The following is a 21,785-nucleotide window of genomic DNA, read 5'->3' as shown; positions in this document are numbered from 1 at the left end:
TACATTTTCTCTTTTCTCTTTTCTTTTCTTCCTTTTTTTTTTCTTTTTCTTCTTTCCTTTTTTTTCTTTTTTTTTTCTTCTTTCTTCCTGGTTCTCCCACACGCCGCATGACTCTCCCCCTCTCTCTCTCTCCGTCCGTTTCTTCATCCACCCAGCCCCGCCGCCGTGCGTGACACCGCCCGGCCCACCGTCCTCCCCAACCACCGGCGACCACCTCCCTGTAATCTCTGCCCCAACCGCGCCGCCGTTAGCTCCCACACGCATCACCAAGCTGCGGCACTCCTTGCGCCGCTGCGCCGCTGCGCCGCCGTCGTGCCACCTCCGGCCGCCATCTTCTCACCACATCATCCTTGACCTTCTAGCAACCCAATGGACCCAACCCCACCTTCGATCTGTCACCGGTGAAGCCCCATCATCAACATTTCCGTTTTGGGTGTTTTTGCACTTCAACCGCCTATTGCGCCACCACCCACGGCCAACCACCACCACCACTAGCCTCACTGACATCCCTAAGCCCTACCCTATCAATCTCGAGTCTTCATTTACACCCGTTCAAAAGTGGGTTTTTGAGACCCAAGGCCACAGTGCATTTGGCACTGTTTTGTTGCAGCATTGCCGCTTCTAGCACATCCGTGATCTTTCAAAAATTATATTATAGCATTGTAAGTATTTTTTTCAAAGAACTTTTGAGATTTAAATGTATTTCTGCGCTAATTCATATTTACTGTGAATTTATTGGTTGTGTCAGACTGAGTCCGAGGAGTACGGGAGTCGGTTGGATTGGATGATGGAGTTGTTAGTGTGAGATTAGTTTATGCTATGAAATTTGTTGGCTGTTTCGGGTTTAAATATTGGTGTTTTGGGTTGAACGTTGGTCATGGTGAATATTGGTGATTTTTAGGAATTGATGATATATTTTGAGATTACGAGGGTTTTAAGTTTTAAGATATTAAAATAGATTATTTTAGAAGTTTAGGATTAAATCAAAATCTGTGATTGATTGAAAACTTAGAGACATTATGTTATTATTTTTTTAGGTGACGATTTATATTCGACTCGACATTTTTTAGGAAAATTCTGAAAAAGCTAAGTTGTTCAGGTAAGCGGGGTTCCTATGCTAGGCTTTACACGAATTATTGAGACTGAGGTTGATTTTCTGAAAACTTTGCATATTTTTGTTATGAAATGAGAACTTAGGAAAAACAAAACCAACCTCGGTCGTTTATTTGCATACTCATGAAATCTGTACGAAAAAGAGAAAAATATGTTCTGACATGGGTTGTGTAGACATGAGCTAAATTCTGTCATGTGGTTTCTAAAATCTGAAAAAAGAGCGATATTGAGAATATGAAAAGTTGTGCATTTATTTAGAAAGATGTTTTGGCTATTGTGTTCAGCATGTGTAAACTGTTTGATTCTGTTTTGGTACTCTGTATTATTTTGATATAACATCTGAAAACCTTTGTCATGGTGTACTGGTTTTCGTATCTGACTGTCTCTGCTTTGCTCTGCTCTGTTATGCTCTGCTCTGTTTGGGTTGGTACCAACTTCTCTATCTCTAAGTGCACCCACTTTGGAAACAAAGTGATTTTATTGTGGTCTTTCCTGTGTGCACACTCGGGGCTCCGAGAAGAAAAAAGGAAAGATTTCACCTCTGTCTCTGCCTGGTTTGGCCACCAGGGTTAGCACAACCCTACCACAGGGGTGAAACATGGTCTCTGTTCTGTTTGATGCTCTGTTTTGATCTGATGATGATACTCAGTTTATGTTATGCCAAAGTATTATGGGTTTTATGTGTCTTAAAACCATCGCTCTATTACTTTTGAAAATATGTTCTGTTCTGCATGATAACTCTGAAAAATATTTTGTTCTGCATGCTATACTTTGTAAATGCTCACGTTTGCACCCTAGCATATGTCCTCTGCTTACTGAGTTGTTGATAACTCACCCCCTATCTTGATAATATTTTTCAGATGATGTGGAGAGTCCAGCTGAGGACCTGGATTAGATTGGTAAGAATGATTAAGCTTGGAGAAGATGTTAGAAGAAGGAATTCTGATGTCCTTTAATTTTAATGTCTTTTAGATTTAATTATATCTTGGGCTTGCGTTTTAGTAAGACTTATGAAAGTATTAGTTTGGTTTGTTATGACTATCGGGAGATTTTGGACTCCTTAGTTTATTTTGCTGTAGAAATGACTTTGTAGAGTTTTCAATGTGGTTATTTAGAGTACATGAGATTGAGTTTTGCTAATAAAGTTTTGGAGTTTTATTTTAGTTGTGTTGGGAAACATGTTCTTAAGTGACAGGTAGTAATTCTCCGGGCCAACCGGGTTTGGGGCATTACATGCACCCTTATGATCAACAATTTCTTTGAACCCAATAATCCATTTATGCAAATTCCACTCACTGTAAATGTAGTGTACTGTGATACACATATAGCAAACGTTCTGTATGGACGTCCATGTGTTAGTCGTAAATGACACTCTTTGGTCAGTGGTAATAAACATCCTCTTCATATCTGCCTTCTCCTTCGCATGCCTCTTCATATAATCTTGCATCACCGTATACCGTGACAGAATTGAAATTCGTGGCTCAATAGTTTGTACAAACTTTTGGAAGCCACTTTTGTCGACTGTTGTAAAAAGGTATCTTATCAGTAATCATTATATCTACAAGCATTTCCATTAATATATTCTCACTATATTGAAGGATTACCAATTTCTTAATATATGTACTATCAGTGGCCGTAGAAGTTTTGTAACTGAGCTTGGTCTGATCAATGGTCGTCAATCAATTTCCATTAAGATGTGCTATAAATGCACTGGTGCATTGCTTCTTCAAATGGCAACCACAAAGTTGTCCACAATGGTGGCATCCTGCTTGCGGGTTTGCACGATAGCCAGGAATTTTGGTGAAATTTTCCTATAACACCCTGCCTAATACCATTAGGATTAACCCTTAAAAACTCTATATTAAGCTTATGATTTTGAGTTTTAAATATTTTATTATTATTTATTTTATTATTATATATTTTTTTTATTTGCTTACTTCAATGTTGATAGTGAGATTAGTTTAGACCTTGACATTTAGTATCTTTAAGTAATAGTTTAGAGGAGCAAGCCCATTAGTGTTTCTAGTAGGCATTTAGGATCCTAGAACACTTATGGGCCAAGCATTAGTAGCCTTAGTCTAAACCTCTTAGGAATTCAAGGCTCAGTAGATAGCTTTGGCCCAAATATAAGAAAGGCGTGAGGCCATTGGGCCCAACACTTAGTGCATAATTGACCCATGACAGAATTAGGTCAAGACAAACCCTTTCAAACCCCACCTTTGTGGACATGAGGCCTCTTTTTAAATGATTTTAAGTAGAAATTTAGCTATGAAATGTCTTAAGTATGATTTGATATGATTTATCATTGTCTTAGAATGATTATAGAAGGTTTAATTTTCGATTACAAGTATGCCATGATAGGCTTTAATTTTATCTTGTTTTGATCATCAAAGCATGTATCGGTTTTGAATACGTTGGAGATTGAGGATTCTTTGCCATGATTAAGTGTAAAGATGAACTTGATTATCCAAGAATTAGCCTTCATCATGTCATTAAAGACTTTAGTGATTGTTTGTGATTAAAGAAAATTTCATATGCATGCATTTATAGGAATCAATAGTTGAAAACACACTTAAGCATCAACTAGTGTGCATGCCACTAATTGTGACTGTTTGAGCTAGTTCCACTTTTATTTTTAAAATTCCAAGAGTATAGATAGTTTTATAATGTCAAAAATATGTAGTATATGAAGTTTGGCTAAATTTGGAGTTCGTCTACAATTAGTGAAAATTTAAGGCCTTAGCGGTAATTTTTTAAAGACTAGGGGTGTTTTTGTAAATACCCATTTTTTAAGCCATTTTTTATGAACCTCATCCATAGTAGTATTAATCCTAACTTAGTACACACTTGATTTCAACAGTTATGATATTTTTTTCGATTACTCAGGAAGTTTGTAAGTTGGCCTGTAACTTACACCTTGATATATTATTTATGAATTATTGATAAATGTTTCATTCATAATTCAATTATCATTTTGAGCATAAAATATCATATTATATGATACATTGAATGTATACTTACATGACATGTGATATTTTTTACCATTTTTACATATTGCATCTATAAATATCATTTTTGCATGAAAGCTTGCCACATATGCACATATCATGAAAAATATTTTTCAAGTATAGCATAAAAATATTTTTTGTCACGACTCCAAAGGCTAGGATGGGGAATTATCCTTGTAGAATTCCATTGTCCACTCTCGAGTGTTTAAGAATGTAGTGATAACCCCTGAGTTGACGAAAAAAGTCAATGGGTTTCGAATGGATTCTTTTTAAAGAATGCCGGAGCGAAGTCAAATTTTTATGACACTTAAGGCTAGCGGGTGTACACGTTACGAAGTTATAATTTTATATCATATTACCAATGCATTGAGAAAGAGTCTGCACACAACGTAGGTTCAACGTGAGTTGTATTACGGTCCCCGACAGGTACTCACAATGCACATGAGGAACTGTGATGATACAGCACATTATGATTAATTATGAATTGCTAATAATGATGAAATGTTATGATGTAAATATGTTTTTGACAAATGAGATAAAAATGTTATTTGAACAAAAATATGTATCTCTGTTTTTCTGAAAATGTTGAGAAATCTGGATGGGAGACGCACACACATTTTTCTGCATTTCATATTTATCATTCTTCATGCTTAATTTACTTTGTGCACGTTGGTTGTTCAACTTATTGTGATTTCGAGTAAATATCACCCATTGTGAGACCACTATCATTATGTTCGGAATGGTAGAATTTGTTTCAAATCTCGAGGAGAATGAGCTAGATGGAGCACTGGATCCGACTAATTGAGGAGGAGCCGGACCTTGAAAGGAGACTAGATTCGATCCTTATGTATATAGCCCAAGTCTTTCATGCTCTAGAATGCATGAAGCGGATGATTTGACTTTGACCTTTAGTTGTACTAAGATTATGCTACATTTGGTACTTTGAACTTGATTATCACTAATGAATTGGGATGTTTTTAGTTATTCTGGTATAAGTTATACTTTCACCTTTATTTTCGTTGTGACTATTGCATACTAGGATGCATTACATATTAACTGTCATGTATGGGGTATGTAACCTTGTGCTGTATGTCCCGACGCTCTAAGTCTTTGTTCCATCCCAAGCGGAGGTTGGGGGCGTCACAGTTCCCATGTCTACGACCTTTTTTTAGAAGGTCATGGTGGTTGATCGTGCTCAGTAGGCATCTCTTCCTTTTCGTTGAACATATCATCATCTTTTGTATCTACTGGGAGTCGACTACTTGCACAGGAAGTAGTTGCTCTAGATTTAGCTCTAGGGGTGGAAGTACCTACCGGTGTAGGAGCAATAGCACTGGCATCCACTGCATCCCCTTGTGGACGATCGTCCACTAGGTGTAGAATCCATATCACAATCAAAGAAGTTGAAAAAATAAATTAGAAGCAAAAAATTAGTTTCAAAAAACATGTACTGCATATATATATTTATATACATATATATATAATAGTTGACAGATGGATAATTCCATGCTTGCATGATGTTAAATACTGTGATTATTTTTTCTTTTTCCAACTTCCTTTCACAAAGCACAACTAGTACTTAAAAAGTATGAAGTGAATCATGCTTCTAATCCATATGAATTTGAAAGAAACCAAGACTTGATGCTTTGTAGCTAGCTTCATAGAAAAGTTTCTTCTAAGCATGACTTGTAAATGTTTAATAAGAGAAATCTTTGGTCTACAAAATAAATCACAAAAAATTATAAATATTTCTATAAATAACAAGTACCAATCTCACCCAGATTTGTGACATTTTTACTTTTACAGAGAACAGAGATTGGGAAAGAGAGCAGATTGAGGGCAATATACTGCGATCGATCGAACTTGTTTAATGGTTGAAGTTGGATATTTTCTCTCAGCCTCTAATGTGATACATGTCATCATGTATAGGTCAATATACATAACAGCTGCCTGAGTTTGATAATATATTTTTGAACGAAAATGATTGATGGAAAAAATAGTGAAGCTCGACTAGCATGTAAAGGAAATGGAAGAGTTTTGTTTTTACCAAGTTTGCAAAAAGTACACTCAAGAGAGGAAGAACAACGTTCTTTATTACCAAGTAAATCAGAGTTCAATACATGAAATAAGATCTAGGTATTGGGATGGCCTAAACGACGATGCCACCCCATACTAATCTAGAACATTATTACATGCAAATGACAAAATAGGAGAAACTGAAGAAAATGTTGGAACAGGCAAAAATAGTGGAAACAGGCGCCCTACTTTAGGTCCCTTCGTGATCGGCTTCCTCGTTATCTGGTCTTGCACAACACAACCATAACCAAAACAATTAACAGCACAATTGTTATCAACTAACTGACCAACAGAAATAAGATTCGTGAAAAATTGAGGAGCATGAAACACATCAGTGAACTTAGAAGAGACATCTCTGACACCAGTGATTGACAAGGAACTGCCATTGGCAGTTTGAATAGCAGATTGGCCAACATAAGGCCTAATTTGACACAAAGCTGAGGGATTATGCATCATGTGATTAGAGGCACCCGAGTCCACATACCAGTGTTTAGCAAAATGATTACCTTGGAATCCCTTTGTTGATAATGCCAAAATTAGCATTTGTTGCACCATTTCAGGTGTGTAGTAATTCATTGTAGGAGGTGCAGGAACATAAGAGTCACCTGGAGAAGAACCATGGGCCGTAGAAGTCGTTACTGAAGGTACAATAACAGAAGTCTGGAATGCTTGAGTCTAACGATTTTGAGGGTGGACAATTAGTATGTTGGTAGACTGCAGAGGCGGTCCTCGTCGTTGAGCAGCATAAGCCACAGGGGCTGACCCTGTACAACCATGAGATTGTGCCAGAGTTGTAACGCCCCATCCCCGAGGGTCCGGAGAGTTAACTCATGTCACCTAAAAATCATTTTCCATCTGCCTAGTACATACTCTCTTTTTTTTCTCTATCGCACAAAATACTCATTAATTCACATCAAATACTCCAGTATAATTATTCTAAGACAATACAAAGTCTTAATATAAACATCAACCTCCCAACAATCACATCATCAGAGCACAACAAACTTACTGAATAAAAATCCTCAATACTCATATAAACCTTCTATGCTTAAACCATCATTCTTAACTCCTCTCACCCATGCTCCATATTCTTGATCCTTAACTGAAATATCAAATCATCTGGAAAATATTATGGAGATAAGGGGTGAGTTATCAACAACTCAGTAAGCAGAGAACATATACTAGTATATAAGCATGAGCCATTTTTAAAAAGTTTGGTATGCAGAAACAAAACATTTCATTTTCATATGCACATCTCAAAACATATTATCAGAAAAATCAAAGCGACTTTTCAATCTTTTCATATTCATAAACCATCTTCATATTCAAAACTGTTTTGGCATAACATAACTGCACATCTTCATCTTATTATGTCAAATCGTATCGTATCATATCATATACCATGTTTAACCCCTGTGGTAGGGTTGTGCTATCCCCGGTGACCAAACCAGGCAGTATCATGTTGTGAAACTTTCCCTTTTTCAATCTCGGTGCCCCGAGTGTGCACATAGGAAAGAACACATAAAAGACCACTTTATTTCCAAAATAGGTGCACTCATATCATATCATATCATGTTGGTACCAACCATATCACGTGAACCAGTATCATAATATCATAACCATATTCAGAATCAGAATCAAACAGATAAATATGCCAAAGGTTTTTCATATCCATATCATATCAAACCACGTGCTGAACATATTCATATCATTTCCATTTGATTAAAAATAGATCCAAATCATTCTCATGTCATATGTAGAAAAAACATTCACAGATATCATATTCACCCTTTTGCACATTTCAAAAATATGAAAAATATTGTTCATGTCTGCTCAATTCATGTCAAAAGCATTTCTTTTTTCTTTCATACGTATCTCATGAGTGAATGCAAAACATATACTGAGGTTGCTTTTCACATTTTCTTTTTAAAATAACATGCACATTTTTTACAAAACCAACCTTAGTTCATTTCTTTTTATGCAAATCTAACATAGGAACCCCGCTTACCTGGACTTCTTAGCTTTTCAAAAATTTTCTCAAAAGTGCTGAACAAATATTAATATTTACCTATAAGATAATCACGTAAATTTTTCATAAATTTCCAATTCATCTCGTATTTCAATATTCAAGCCTAAACTTCCAAAATAATCTATTTTTAATTCCTCAAAATTTAAAATTCTCATTATTCTTAAAATACCAACATCGCTTTGTAAACTCATCAATAACCAACATAATAACTCCGACTAAAATATTAAATTCTAACTTATTTACGATTCAGATCTTACTATAATTTATAAAACTAAATTCACATAACTATATCGAAATCATTATAAATAGATAATCATACTTTTGTTTAAATCAAAAATAGTTTTTTAAAAGGATTCAAAATAAGATTTAGCACTTACCAATCACTTCAAAAATTCATTAGTGTTTATATAATAAATATTCCGTTAAAATATGAGTCTCTTACAAAAACCAACATATCAAAATCATTTCTGTAAACATGGAAAATTTTAGAGTTTACAAATACTTAATAAAGGTTTAAAACACAATAATGGAACTTGTAACTCAAAGGTAATAATGTAATTTTATTTATTTATTAGACTGACTATGCAATAGCTTTTGAAATTCTTTATCATTTGAAAACATGATCATAGGGCATAATAGTTATTACTCCTATTCTATTAGGTTACGGACTTACCCATATATATATTTATATATATATATATATATGTACGTACAATTCTTTAAGTCAACAATATGAAAAAAAAATAAGGGAATGAAGTGCAGCGGCGATGACTCACGACTAAACCGAGAGTATGCGTGGAGGGGGGAAGGGCAACGGGCTGGCTGGAGGAGCTACAGTGGTGCGATTGGAGTGCAACGGAGGACGTACGGTGGTGAGGCTATCTGTGTTGGGCGGCGAGAGCACGAGAGACACAAGGTGAGAGAACGAGGGAGAGACCGAGAGAGAAGAGAAACCAACAGAAATGGTGTGAACTTACCGGAGGACTTGGGGCGACGTGAGGCGGACTGGGGTGACGGGAAGTCTTCGTCAGTAGTTTCAATGGGGTCGCAACGCGGATGAGCTGTCGATGGAGGGTGATAGCAGTGGCTTAAGGTGGTTGAATGATGCTCTATTTTGGATAACAAAAACAGAGGATTTTCGAGGCTTGCAAAAGAGTCTATGGGGGCATTGGGCAGCAGCTTCATGTGGCTGGGCATGGTGGTGAGACTTGGACAGAGGTTCACAGTGGAGAGTAGATGAAACGGTGCGGCAACAACGAGCGGTATAGTGGGTGATGAAGGCTGTGGTTGACAGCAAAGATCCTTGTTAGCGCAGTGGAGAGGGGATCTCGGTTTAGTCTTCTGTGAAGAGGAGGACGAGCGGCACATAAACTAGGGTTGAGGATGTTTAATACACACACACACATATATATATATATATAAGATATAAATAGTAAAGAGAAAAACCTAGAGGTAGAGGATGAATAAGACGTGCATGAAAATGGCAAATGGGCATGAAACCATGCAACGCGTTCTGGAATTGCTTCCACGGGCCTAGGCTTGGCAGCGGGCGGTTGGGTCTTACAAAAGTAACTTGAGTACTAAGACGTTGTTTTTTGCGAAGTAACTCACCAAAACAAACATCCAGAGAAGGAACAAGAGAGTGATTTAGTAGAGAGGAGTGAACAGATTCATATTTGGCATGGAGTTTCATAAGAAACTGATCACTACGACTAGTCTTGTGAAGATTTTAAATAATGGAAAGAGAGGCAACATGAACCTCTGTGGAAGTCATATCAAAATATTCATTCTGAAGAGTCAGAAACGCGAGTAATAGTTTTGGATGGAACGATTGTCATGTTGAAACGTGGCAATTGCATTTCACTACTCACATTCACAATGTCACGTGATCCTTTCTTCTCTTCTAATAACGGATTCACTTATCCCCAAACCCCCGCCAGACCTGCATGACTCTCTCTCTCTCTCTCTCTCTCTCTCTCTCTCTCTCTCACTCTCTCGTGATTAGATAAGCATGTCAGTTAAACGCGTAAGGGTGAGTTTGGATCACAAATTCATCTCAACTCATTATTATAATTTTTTTAAATTTTAACATAAAATATAATAAACAATTCAACTTTTTCAAATTCTAAAATAATAATAATATTAAAAAATTAGACATGTAGTTGAACTTTTTTCATTAAATCCAAAGAAAGAATGATCTTTACATTGGAAAGCAAATGATCTAATCAGTCCTCTTTTTTTTTATCTTTGGGAGCAGGAACTGTGAGGAAAAACCAAGTTAGTTTTCCAAGTTGGGAAAAGAGAAGGGCCTTATGTCAAGGATGTGTAGTTACAGCTTTTATTGTATAATCAATCAAACCTTGATTTGGACCTTCACGAATGTATATATTCATATTAAGTGAGGCCTTGCAATGTAATAAACTTGCCTTAATCTGAAGAAATGCAACTACTTTATGCCCATGCTGTATTCAGCAAGGCAGATGCTGGTAATGCTCCGCCACCATTGAGAAATTGCCTTTACAACTGAAAATGGCCAATGTAACCATTTGTTAGTAGCTTGTACAATACTTCACTGGAAACGATTTTATTGAGGCTGGAACAAATCCAAGTCACACGTACCTATACTTTAAAAGGATCAATCAGCAGTATAATTGGAGTTCATTGAAATCACCGAATCATTAAAAAAGACAAGAACTTCTTCCTCCCAAACATTAATGTAGGATCTCATTCATCAACTTTCCTATAGTTCTTATATTCAATACGAGGTAGAAAGGTCTCCGCTCTTAACAGAGGACATGGGTGAGTTTCAAGAGCTTTAGCAGGTAGATCAGCACTTTTATACTGTTCATGGTGTGGAGGAAATTGATCCATCTACAAAGCAGATTCGGACTAGGTTTAAATTAAAATAAATTAAATTAATATAAGAGCAAAAAAATTTGAAATATAACCCTTCGTATTCTTGTCAAATTACATATCATTTAGCACCACTTCATTACTCATCTCTTGTACTTCTCATGATCTCTTCAACTTCTCATGATCAGATATGATTTTGTTCATTATAATTTATTAATTCCATCCTTTAAATCCTGCCTTCCTCTTGCACTTCTTCTTGTCTCTTGCACTTTCTATTTGTTTTCTTGGTTATTATTTTTACCATTTATTATCACTTCATTACCTGTCTCATATATATCGTTATGTTATCTCCTTTCGTCTATAGCATTTTGTCTTGTTTCATTTACCTTATATATTTCATTAAAACTAATCATCGAAAAAAATCATGTTTAAACAAATTAACACAATAAAGTCATAAACAAAATAAAAAGTAAAATAGAACTAAAAATTTAATAATATCCCGCGGATCAAGCAGGTTTATGAACTGAACTCGGAAATCAAATCTCATACTATAAGTGATTAAACAAAAACGAGAATACAGATAATTTTGCCGGCGCTCTTGATTGGCATGCTGTAGAAAATCATAAAGCCATGTTGAATCGTTAAAAGCACTTGACCGCGTACGTATACTCTTTTATTGATCACCGTTGAATATAGGAGGAAAAACAAATAAATCAAACAAGAGAATATTTGGAATTACAAATAATGACCATTGACTTCAGTCTTTGTTTATAGATTCATAATCAGATATATGAAATTAATCGCCGGCCGATCACTGCAACTAACACACACGGTCTGCCTCTGACTGATTCGCCTTCAAACTGTCGTTCGGCAAAACTATTGGGCTGTTTAAGTTATATATGAAGGAGATGCCAATTTGATGACATATGGATGAAATGAGACCACAATTGCTTTGTTAATTTATATTCGGCATCAGTGCGCTGACGCCATTGTTCCGACTGGGGAGCTGCATGAAATCTGTCTCCTCGCCATATTAACTTGTCTATGTACCTGGTATGGGTGCATGTGAAACTGCATGCGCACGTTAACTGCTGATAATGTGCCGGCTAGCCAGGGAGCTGCATAAAGTCTTACCTTCTATATTTTATTTTGATTGAAACTCCACCAGATATAATAATTACTGCATACTGGTGGCCGGTTGAAACTTGTGCATCGTTGAAATATTAACTCTTTTAAGTACAGATGCAACTTCCACATACATTCATGCCTCTCCAACTTGTTCGTACTAATCTCTCTCTCTCTCCCCATGTAATACCCCGATCCCGGGGGTTCGGAGAGTTAACTCATATCACCTAAAAGTCATTTCCAAATAATACTTTTAAAATAAACCAGAATCTCCATTACATGTTAACCTATTTGTTCAACACAAATATCTATGTTCCTACATAAGGGCACCTCAGTGGTGTCTCATTGATATAGATAAACTTTTCCACAAGGACTAAAAATATCCAATACTCAACATACCAAAGCCACATAAAATATCAACACTACCAAAAGACTCTCCAAAAGTCATTGTACCCTAGGGCACATAGTCTTCTATGATCCACAAAATTTGCAAGTATTCCCTATTCCTGATTTCCAGCTGTTGCATCAAAATTATCTGAAACATATTATGGAGATAGGGGTGAGTTATCAACAACTCAGTAAGCAGATAACATATACTAGTATGCAAACATGAGCATTTACAGATTTCATAATGCAGAACAAAACACTTTTTATTTTCAGAATGCAGAGTCAGAAAATATTATAAAAATATCAGAGCAAAAGTTTAAAAATATTCTTATTCAAATTCTTTTGGCATAGTATAACTGACCGTCATCGTACCAGAGCATCATATCGCAACAGAGGCCATGTTTAACCCCCGTGGTAGGGTTGTGCCAACCCCGGTAGCTAACCGAGCAGAAACAGAATGTGAATCTTCCCCTTATTTATTCTCGGAGCCCCGAGTGTGCACACAGGAAATACTACCAGAAAACCACTTTGTTTCCAAAGTGGGTGCACCAGAAACAGAACAGTTGGTACCAACCCAAACAGAAGCCAGTATTAGCACCCGTGGTAGGTCAAATAGGTCACCATCCACAAACCACATCCCGATTCAGAATGTCATGCCAAAAGCTTTTAGAAATTTCATCATATCAGGGTACAGAACGTTTTTAGAACATAACAGAGTTTTCAGAAATCATATCATATCAGAGTACAGAACATATTCAGAACAGGACAGAGTTTTCAGAAAGTCACAAAACATAATTTTATGCATAAACTTTCATATTCGCTCTCTTTTGCACAGTTCAGAAACAAAATGCAAAATAGCTCATGTCTACACCAGTCATGCCAGAAAATACTTTATTTTTTAAATAGAATCTCATGAGTAATGCAGAAAAAATAACTGAAGTATTTCAAATCTCTTTTCATAACAAAACATGCATATTTTCAAAAATCAACCTCAGTCTACTTTATTTTTATGCAAATCTAGCATAGGGACCCCGCTTACCTGGACTTCTTAGCTTTTTCGAAAATTTCCTCAATAATGCCGATCAAACTTAATCGTCACCTATAAAATAATCACGTAAATTTTCATAAATTTCTATTCAATCTCGTATTTCGATATTTAAGCCTAAACTTCTAAAGTAACCTATTTTTAATTCCTCAAAATCGAAAATTCTCATTATTCCTAAAATACTAGCATCACTTTCTAAACTCGTCAATATCCAATTTAATAACTCCGACTAAAGCATTAAATTCTAACTTATTTACGAATGAAACCTTACTATAAATTATAAAACTAAAAAAAAAGAACATAACTATATCGAAACCATTAAAACCATAGCTTTTGTTTAAATCAAAAATATTCTTTTAAAAGGATTCAAAATAAGATTTTGCACTTACTGATCATTCTAAAAAAAAATTATCAGTATTTACTTAATAAATATTCCGATAAAATATCAGTCTCTTAAAAATACCAACTTAACCAAATAAACCCACATGCAGCCCAAATAAAAAAAAATATTACTAAAACCGTGTATCAAACATAATAAAATCAGGCCTGATAAAATAAAAAAAATACACAAGTCTTTCAAAATGACGTATGTCTCATTAATCTCAAGCCCAGTCCATAAACAAATAGCTCATTAGATTTAAACACTAATCAGTTAAAACTAAGCCATCAGCATAAGTCTTGTAGTCCATTGAAAGCCTTTCCAAAAATTTAAAGCATGTTTTAGAAAATAAAAGGGTAGGAAGGTAAAAACAAACTCTTCTTCTTTACCGAAATATCTAATATATATTGTTTCCCTTATAGTCAACTAACAGACACTAAAGAAGACTAAAACATGAGTTGCGGCAGGGCTTACTCAAGGGGAAACTAGGCGGCAGCGTGCGATGACTGGACTGGGTAGGCAGTGGTGGAGCAGCTGGAGAGCAGGCGTGCGGCGGAGCTTCCGTCGAGCTGCGCTGAGCACGAGAGAGAGAGGGAGAGGTGAGCGAGAGAGAACGGTGGGAGACAGAGCTTGGCTTACCGAGGGTGGTCACGGCGGACCTGAGCGTACGACCGGCGTCTTCCGATTGTTCCCGCTTGAGGCTGAGCAGTTTGGGTGGCGGCGCTAGGGTTCACTATGGAGGAAGGCTGGTGCTCTGTTTTTCGGTGGTGCAAACAGAGGTGGGTTTACGTGGAGAGGGTGGTGGCGCGTGGCTTGAGTGGTGGACCTGGGTGGCTGAGGTTCCGTGCGTGGACTGAGTTCGGTGGAGAACGACGTGTTGGCCTGGCTGTGGGGGGCGACGGGGCTGCTGAACGCAACCGAGGCTTGCGGTTTGGTGCTTTACGGAAGTGTAGGGACTGGCTGCAAGGCCACGGTTTCTTGTGTGCTGGGGCGTGAAAATGAGGGCAGTGGCAGTGAGTGGGTACAGTGGTTGATGGAGGCTAAGACGTGAAGAGAAAAAAGAAAAACAGCAATGAAACTTGCTAGCGCAGTGGAGAACTGATCTCGGTTTGGCGAAGAGGAGGACGAGCGGCACTTAGTCTAGGGTTGAGATGATAACCGTATAAGTATGAATAAATAGGAGATATAAATAGTAAAGGGAAAACCTAGATGAAGGGAATGAAAAGGGAATGCATGAAAATGGCAAACGGGTGCAACGTGCTCTGGGTGCTAACAAGGACCGGTTCTTAAGTCTAAAGAGAAAAGAAAATAAAAAAAATAAAAATATACTACAGTAGTCGCAGGTACAGTAACGCTACGTATACTCTTTTATTGATCACCGTTGAATATAGGAGGAAAAACAAATAAATCAAACAAGAGAATATTTGGAATTACAAATAATGACCATTGACTTCAGTCTTTGTTTATAGATTCATAATCAGATATATGAAATTAATCGCCGGCCGATCACTGCAACTAACACACACGGTCTGTCTCTGACTGATTCGCCTTCAAACTGTCGTTCGGCAAAACTATTGGGCTGTTTAAGTTATATATGAAGGAGATGCCAATTTGATGACATATGGATGAAATGAGACCACAATTGCTTTGTTAATTTATATTCGGCATCAGTGCGCTGACGCCATTGTTCCGACTGGGGAGCTGCATGAAGTCTCTCTCCTCGCCATATTAACTTGTCTATGTACCTGGTATGCGTGCAAGTGAAACTGCATGCGCACGTTAACTGCTGATAATGTGCCGGCTAGCCAGGGAGCTGCATAAAGTCTTACCTTCTATATTTTATTTTGAATGAAACTCCACTAGATATAATAATTACTGCATACTGGTGGCCGGTTGAAACTTGTGCATCGTTGAAATATTAACTCTTTTAAGTACAGATGCAACTTCCACACATTCATGCCTCTCCAACTTGTTCGTACTGATCTCTCTCTCTCTCCCCACCTTTCAAGCCGCAGCCTCAGCTCCTCCGATCTAATTAGGACATGGTAATCATGTTACCTCTTTTCTTCTTCCTTCTGCTGCTTCCCAGTACTGTTTATTCAGTTTATTTTCAAATAACTAGATTTTATCCCAGTTCCACCGACATGCTATATATGGGTGATGCTGTACCTTCTGATGGAGCCATTACAATGAACCTTGATGGTAATTATTTTTGCCGAATTGGTTGGGTCGTCTATGCTAGGAAGGTGCCGCTCTAGGACTCTGAAACGGGAAAGCTCACTGATTTTACCACACATTACTCGTTCACTGTGGCGCCCCTGATCCCCCTTATATAAATACATGGGGATCGAGACACCAGAATGGTGACAACACGGTCACACATCCCAACGAAACGTGCCCAAGTATGTGCATCAAACAAAAGTGCACAACAAAATTCGCTGCGGATAATATTATAAGTCAACTAAGTACCAGAAATTTAAATACAAGTATCCAAAATAATTTATCTTCTAAAAAAAATTATAAAGTCATCCCAAATATATTACAAAAAATAGATATATAAAAGACTAGGATAATAATATCGATGCACGAGAGCAATCCCAGATCGCTCTCACCATAGAGCCAAAGCCTAAGACTCATCATCCTCATCTGCATCAAAAGCTGCGATACCATAAAACGGTACCGCAGGTAAGTATAACCCAAAATAACAACGTAATATAAATGCATTAAATGCGACCAACATACATGCATAAAAAGAATATACATTTCTCTCAAAACATCATTTTCCCCGAAAACGATTAATTTCAACACACGCCAAAATCTCATTTTTAGCCAAAACATATAATCCAACATTTTCCCAGAAAATGATTTACCCAAAACTCAACAATTTATCGGACACTGTAGGCGGGACTCACAGGCAGAACTCTACCACCATCCCTGCTTACCACCATCCCTACCACGTGCACCGCAGGGGGGAATCACAGGCGGGACACAACCACCATCCCTGCTTACCACCATCCCTACAGCGTGCACCGTAGGCAAGAATCACAGGCGAGACTCTACCACCGTCCCTGCTTACCACATCCCTACAGTTCTTTTCCACACAATAGATACATAACAGAGCACTGTAGGCGGGAATCATAGGCAGGATTCTACTACCATCCCTACCGCGTGCACCGTAGGCGGGAATCACAGGCAGGACACAACCACCATCCCTGCTTACCACCATCCCTACAGTGCACCGTAGGCGGGAATCACAGGCGGGACTCTACCACCGTCCCTGCTTACCACCATCCCTACAGTCTCTTTCCCTTTTTTTTTCTCAAATCAATCAATCCAAACAAATCCAATTTCTCACACATGAAATCATAACTTTTCCAAATCACACATGCACATGAATGCAATACACGAAAACCCAGTTTTCTTTACAAACATGATCATACATGAAATATTGATATATACATGCACCAACACTGATCCATAACAATCAACAACCAATAACCAATTCAATCAAACAATCAAATAACTCCAATCACAATTCCATCCGACCCCCGAACTCCTCGGACTCAGTCTGGCATGTCAAACAAATACAGTGTAATATGTTAGTGCAAAAATACATTTAAATTATGAAAGTTCTTTGGAGAAATACTTACAGTGCAATATAGCAATTTCCAAAGGATCACGAAGTTGAAAAAGGCGACGTCTGAGCAACACCACAGTGTAAAATACACTGTGGCCGTGGGTCACAGTTACCAACTTTTCAACGGTGACAAACGAAGATCCAAATTTGATAGGGTAGGGCCTAGAGAGGTCGGTGAAGCCAATGGTGATGGTGGTTTACCATGGGTGGCGGCGCAAGGGGTGTTTTTAGGCCAAAAATGCCGAAATCGGAGATGGGCTTGGTTGTGCTTCACCGGTGACGGATCGGAGCCGGGGTTGGGTCCATTGGGTTGCCAAGAGGTCGGGGATGAAGTGGTAGGAAGATGGTGGCCGGAGGTGGCGCGACGGCGGCGTAGTTGTGCATGGAAAGCAGCGGCTTCAATGGGTTCGTGGCTGCTAACGGCGGCACAAGGGAGGCTGAGATTGGAAGGGTGAGGTCGCCGGCCGGTGGGGAGCACGATGGGGTGGGCGGTGTTGACCAGGGCAGCTCGACGGCGGCGGGTTGGGTATGGGCGACGGACGCACGGGAGAGAAAGAGGGAGGGGCTCACGAGGGAAGGAAGGAGAAATAAGGAGGAAAAAAGGAAAGAAAGAAAAGAAAAGGAGAGGAAAGAAAAATATGGGGAAAAGAAATGAGGTCCAATCCTCATAACTTGGGTCACAAAAATGATCCAACGGAAACGATTTCAAAACCACAAGTTAAATAAAATAATTTAAACGTAATGGTAAAGTCAAATTGAAATAATTAAATCCCACATTAATTAATTTAAATATTAAAAGCAATTTAAATGCATAACAATAAATAAATATTAAGAAAGCACATAAAAATAATTTTCACCAAATTAAAATCATAGAAATAAACTCACTAAAAATCCAACCAATTTAAAATAAGAGGATAAATTTTTTGAATAAATAAAAATACATTAAAATACGGGGTGTTACATTCACTATCACGACTCCTCCTCGTCCACTTTATGGCGGTGGGCTTGCATTCTTCCTAGCTCCTGTTGGCTTCAAAATACCACCAAATTAAGCAGGTGGATTTCTAGGCCTATTCAACACCACGACCAGTACTTTGTCACAACAAAACAAAATTGTTCTTGTTGAGTTCGATTCATTTGTGAACTCTGAATGGGATCCTGAAGTTCCGCATGTGGGTATTAGCATCAACTCCCTCGTTTCTGCTAAATATACTGCTTGGAATGCTAGCTTGAATAGTGGAGATACTGCTGATGCATGGATTACGTATACTGCTTCTACGAAGAAGTTGAGTGTCTCCTGGAAATACGGAACAACCTCTAATGCTGGGGAGAATACCAGTCTTTCTTATGAAATTAATCTCATGAAGGTTCTTCCTAAGTGGGTCACAGTTGGATTTTCAGCTGCTACAGGCTCGAGTATCGTAGAGCGACATACACTTCAATCGTGGGAATTCAACTCAACTTTAGACATAGCGGGACCAAATGGAAAGAATGCTAGAAAAATGACAATATTGGTCAGTATAACGATATCAGGTGGCATTCTGATAGCTCGGGCATCATTAACATTTGTAATACTGCGGAAATGGAAGGGAAAGAAAAAGAAAACTCCAGAGACGATGAACTTAAGATCAATTAATGACGACCTTGAGCGAGGGGCAGGACCAAGAAGGTTTTCCTACGGAGATCTTGCTTCAGCCACCAACAACTTTTCAACTGAAAGGAAGTTGGGTGAAGGAGGGTTTGGTGCTGTTTACAAGGGGTACTTGATTGAATTGGACAACGCAGTTGCTGTTAAGAAAATTTCGCGGGGGTCTAAACAGGGAAGAAAAGAATACTTAACTGAGGTGAAGATCATTAGCCGACTGAGGCACAAGAACTTGGTTCAACTCATAGGATGGTGCCATGACATAGGTGAGTTCCTACTTGTCTACGAGTTTATGCCTAATGGTAGCCTTGATGCTCACCTCTTTTGTAAGAGGAATCCTCTCACTTGGGCACTGAGACACAAGATAGCTACTGGGTTGGCATCTGCATTACTCTATCTTCATGAAGAGTGGGAGCAATGTGTAATACACCGAGATGTCAAATCAAGCAATGTCATGCTTGATTCTAGTTTCAATGTGAAGCTTGGAGACTTTGGATTAGCACGGCTCATGGACCATGAGGCACTGGGTCCTCAGACAACTGGGTTGGCTGGTACTTTAGGCTACATGGCTCCCGAATACGTATCCACTGGTAGGGCTAATAAAGAGTCAGATGTATATAGCTACGAGGTGGTTGCCTTAGAAATTGCTACTGGGAGAAAGCCAGTTGATCTCCCAAATAAGGATTCTGCAATGGGATTGGTAGAGTGGGTTTGGAATCTTTATGGAAGCGGAAGGCTTCCTATGGCCATTGATGAGAGAATGCATATGGATTTCGACCTGAAACAGATTGAGTGTTTAATGATTGTAGGACTATGGTGTACTTCCCAGATCGAAGTTTAAGGCCATCAATAAGACAGGCAATTAAAGTTCTTAATTTTGAGGCAACAGTACCAAATCTTCCTTTGATGATGCCTGTTCCTTTGTATCACATACCAACCCCGTTGGTCAGCTCTGGTGAACCTTTGATAACTACAAGCCATGAGCATGCTCGTTGAACATGTGAACCATTTACTTTGTAAAACTACACATACAAATTAAGATCATCACCGTCACTTTCTTCCCTCTCTAGTTTCTCTTATTGCTGCCTTATCAACTTCAACAGAGAAAACTGATCTCTTTGCCGCTTTGTTTACCCGCTTAATGTGTGTCTAGCAGTCTGCAACCGTTGATAAGAACATTTTGGTCGGGCGTGTTTGGATTTAATAAATTCCTCCGATGCAAGATAAGAGGATCATTTTGGTCTTAATTTCTTTGGCTATAGTGTGAGTGCAGAGTTTTTGTTCTAGTTCATAATTTATTGAATTTGTGGCGTGATTATCTTGTTGAGTCATATAACATGTGATATGAACCCGCGGGAATGAAATCTCTTGAACCCACAATCAATTTGAAAACTCTCCAAGAAAGCCAAAATCAAGTCAATGGATGGAGAATCTGGACCCGATGAGAACTCGTTTCAAGAATCTAGATTATATTAAAATCTAGACACGTTGAAGAACTCGTGTCAAGAACCCAGATTACAAGGAGGAACACCACAAAGGTTGTGATTTATCTTTGATAAGTTCAAGAGTTCAATCAAGAACAAGAGTAGTAAACTCAACTCACAAATAAAATTCAATATTGTCTGCCTCTTCAAAAGGGGCTACAAAGAGTATTTAAACCCAAACCTAATCAAAACCCTAGCCAAAATAAAGCTCATTTTACCCAAAATGACCCTAGATGAACAGTGTCTGGCTACAGTAGTCGCAGCTATAGTAACGCTACAGTAAATTCATGAAACCCTAGTTCCTAAAAAATAACTTTCCAAATAAGCTCTTGGCCAAAATACAAGGCCTTCCAAAAAACCCTAGTTCATAAGAAATAAGAGACATATGTGGGCTAATCATCCTCATGCCCACTTATTATAAACTAATAAAATAAATCATTTAACCAATTTGGAAGCCTCCAATAACAATAGGTCCTATCTTTAGGTCATGTCTTCCACAGTTTGAATCAAGTGGATTAAAACTGGTTCTCCTTCTTTCAAGCTCATCTTGAGTGTTGGGCTCTTGTTAGCTTCGTCCCAAGTAGATTGCACCAATCATTGCATTGCTTCCTTGATTTTCTTCGCTCTTGATCTTATAATTGGCTCATCTGAAACTTTCAAAAGATCTTCAAGGGCAGGCCCACCCTGGTTCCCATCATTCTTGATTATCTTGTTGAGTCATATAACATGTTTTGTATTTTTAGGAGAATGAAAAGTTGATGTATGTATTGTGCTACAAATGATCACAATCATGAGTTGTTGCATTTCTTATTGTGTTACATCACATAATCACAATCTGTTTAATCTTATTGAGAGTGGGAAGTAAGTCCCTTAGCCCCTTTAGAAAAAAAGGTCCCCTTTTTTTTTTTTTTTTGAAACTGGAAACCATTTTATTACTGTGAACTGGAGATTACAGTAACTCATTGTTTACTACATGCTAAACACAAAGAGGAACTCCCTAAAGT

The 21,785-nt window shown here is 38.0% G+C and overlaps 1 pseudogene; it reads left to right on the top strand.

Annotated features, from left to right (window-relative positions):
* The first annotated feature begins 16,168 nt into the window (after positions 1-16,168).
* LOC109019275 lies at positions 16,169-20,293 on the top strand (annotated as a pseudogene).
* Positions 20,294-21,785: the final 1,492 nt, after the last annotated feature.

The sequence above is a fragment of the Juglans regia genome, chromosome 11 (assembly GCF_001411555.2).
Source record: "Juglans regia cultivar Chandler chromosome 11, Walnut 2.0, whole genome shotgun sequence".
NCBI classification, from domain to species: Eukaryota; Viridiplantae; Streptophyta; class Magnoliopsida; order Fagales; family Juglandaceae; genus Juglans; species Juglans regia.
The sequence above is the reverse complement of the archived record's forward strand: the minus strand, read 5'-3'. Positions and strand labels throughout refer to the sequence as shown.